General features: G+C 37.1%; 1 long non-coding RNA gene across 1 annotated transcript; it reads left to right on the forward strand.

The window, feature by feature from the left end:
• The first annotated feature begins 839 nt into the window (after window positions 1-839).
• LOC125284625 lies at window positions 840-2514 on the forward strand. The gene is made up of 3 exons (XR_007191902.1): window positions 840-1043; window positions 1785-1844; window positions 2427-2514. It is a non-coding gene; the product is annotated as an uncharacterized LOC125284625 (long non-coding RNA).
• Window positions 2515-3301: the final 787 nt, after the last annotated feature.

Below are 3301 nucleotides of genomic sequence, written 5' to 3' on the forward strand. Positions count from 1 at the left end.
GACATATGGATTTGGAATTCTAAATGCAGTTTATTATGCTCAATGCAGCTCATTGCACTTCTACTAGAGGGCGATGTGGTATAACATAATGACTGAGCTAGGCTTAAGGCAAACAACAGTAGAATGCAATAGGCGCAGTGATGGCTCATGATGCAATACAAGGAACAATCATAGCCATAATTTTGTTAAAAGCAGACAAAAAGTCGAAGTCTGGTCAATTGTGCTAGAAATGCTGTAACTTTAGGCTTAGGCCTACTCATTAAAATCAACAGAGAGCCCACTACCTGTATATTGTAACCCAAAACTTAAAGACATGTCAAGATAGGCTACACAGTGCCGCTGCTGGCCATTTTGGTGCCCTAACTGGTGACATCCCAGGTAAAAAAGTAGTATACTTTAGTGTGTTAGAAATATAATTAAAGTATATGAAGTATAAAGCAAGTATGCTTACACTTGTTGTACTTTATGTAAAGTATGTTTAATGTGTACTTTTAGAAAGTATACTTCAAAGTAGATGTTATTAAGTTCAACTTCAGTGTACTAAAATTAAATATACTTATTGTGCAATATTCAAAGTGTTTTTGTAATGTACTTTTAAAAGTGTACTTTGTTGTTAGTGTATTTTAAATGGTAAAGAAGTTTATTTAGTTTAAGTGGATTAAATTGCTAATACTTAGAGTTGTAATATGATGAATGTGGCATTTTGTTAAATTTATAGGCAACACAGTTAAATGTATAGGCAGTCCAGTTGACCAATAACATGGCTGTTTGAATTTGAAATGAAGTGGGCGGATCTGTGCACCTTTTGAGCAAAACGTGGTGTGAGCAAACATTAACTTTATTTGCAAGACAGATGGACTGTAGAGACCAGAAAATGCACACGTTTACGGTCCGTATAAGGTTACAGGTTTGTCCAAATTAAAGATACCATAAATTCTAGTTATGCCAGAGACGTTGGTCCTACAGAGCCAGAAGGGCTCTTCATATGAGATAACAAGGGCTGAAGCCAGTTGGATCTAAAGTGCCAAGTTATTCGTTATCAGGTGAGTCCCAAAGCATATTGTTAAATTATTCTGATGTAGCTTACTCTTTATGACCTTCGGTAGTCTTTGGAGAAGTTAAATTGATGGCTTAGCAATCTTTCAAGAGTTTGTTTTTATCCTTGCTAATGTAGTACAAGCTAGCAATGCCAGATCACGTAAGCTAATTTAGCTAACGTTATCATACACGTCGACCCAGATCCCTATCAAGAAGAAAACTACATTAGCCTGCTTTGTGTTTGTGGGATTATTGACAAGCGTTGGCTAGCACTAACGTTAGACAAACTATGATGGAAGAAAGTGTGTTCTTTATTAAGCAACGTTTGCCTAAAGTTCACCAATGTTCTTTAATATTATGTGTGGTGTAGGCTACCTCACAGAAAGGAGGATGGTGCTAGGCTAGTCACACTTCACATTCATTAGGCATGCTAATGACATTGTAGCTGTTTTTTTCTTTAATCGTGGAGACATCTTTTTAAATGAGTCTACAGGACAAATTACATGCATTTTATGAAGTAGAACGTTTTTTTTCCACCATTGATATTAGAGGGGGAATTAAACCTGGTGTTCTACTAAGTTATTGCTATGAAGCTTAGGCTACATGATTGATATTATGCCTTGGTTTTATCACGATAGATTTAGATTTTTTTTTAATTAGGTGTTTGACAGAGCATTCAAGTTCATTTCATGGTAGTGTTTGTAATTTACCTAGTTTTAATCTGTAGCCTAACTATGTTTTTACAGGTGTTCCTGGACAGTTTTGAAACCGAGATGTCTGAACGCCTCAAATAATCAGCAGTAAAGGTAAATATTCTTCATCCAGGACCTTGCCCCATTACTCTTAAAAGCATAACTCAAGCCAAAATGCAACCTAGGGTCTTTTTTTGTGAATGTACCTGAGTCAAACTTTCGTTTGAAAGCATAATAAGCATAATAAGTCAGCATAATAAGTCAGAAGCGCCACCATTAAGCTTGACTGTATTGTCAACTCTATTGTCGTAGGGGCAGAACTATTTTGATACATGATTTTGATTCATGCATCAAAATAGTAGGCTAGTGCCCCTACGACTCCCATTTAAAATGCCATTTGACCCGAAAACGGTAATAGGGTTGTATTGGAAACAAAGGAATCTAAGGTAATCAAATGCAGAAAACAGGGTGGTTGCACTCATATTGGTGCCAAGGTGCACAACACTTGAAAGACTACCTGGCCAGGTCTACCCATACCAGGATGGCGAACAGATGGTGTCAATACCAATTTGACCCATAAAAAGTAAATGTCAAATAGGTACAGATAATCTGTATTAATCTCATCATTGCCAATGGATTTCTGTGTAAAATGTTGTTTATCTTGTAAAATGTTGTCCATCTTCTTTCTGTTCACAGACAACAGAGACAAATTCTCTAATACCAAGGTCAATGCATTTGACTGCTGTCCAGCCCCGGGTTGCCACCAAAAACTTTATGCATCTTGGACTGGAAGGTGGTGTGCTAGTAAAGGAAGCTAGCTACCACAGCTTTTGCCACCACATCTCAGTGTTGGGAGGAAGTTCACTCACTGCACAACTCTACCAGCTGTACCTTTCCTCCTCAGCCATGATCCGTAACCACCATGGTTTTCTTTCTGGGCCAGAAGACTTTGCAAACAAATAAGCAATAAATGATCATACATTACAAATTTAGCCATGTTAGACTGTTAAGTTGTTGGCTTGTAGGCTGGGTGTCCAGTAAACAATTTCAAGCTTAGAGGGCAAATTCTCTCACCTAGGAGGGTAAACAACTTTTGTTTTCATGAAATCTGCATTTTGAATTGATGGTCTACCAATGAGGCTGTAGAGTATCGCGACACAATAGTGGCAAAAGCACTAGCGATAAAACATGCATTTAGGTGTATTATATTATGTAATATTTCACACACATTATATATATTAAATGCGTCTTGGCATAAAATTCTCTCTTGGCGTGAGCACTCAGAGGAAACTGCTCCCCAAGCATGGAAGAAAATGCTGCGGCGAGGAGGAATCTGACCAGCTCCAAACAGCCACTGAAAAATCTATGCATGCGAAATAATATAATAAGCCCAAATGCATGTTTTATCGCGTTACCACATCCAACTTGAAAAGATATGCTCAAGAGATCCAAAACTTTCAGAAAAATGTTTTACTTTTGTTATGGATGAATATTATGTTTTGTTTTCATTCATGTCAATAAAATGTTTTCTCATAATCAAAGTGTAATTTGTCATGTACAGTAACAGAATA

This window comes from Alosa alosa, chromosome 19 (assembly GCF_017589495.1).
Source record: "Alosa alosa isolate M-15738 ecotype Scorff River chromosome 19, AALO_Geno_1.1, whole genome shotgun sequence".
NCBI classification, from domain to species: Eukaryota; Metazoa; Chordata; class Actinopteri; order Clupeiformes; family Clupeidae; genus Alosa; species Alosa alosa.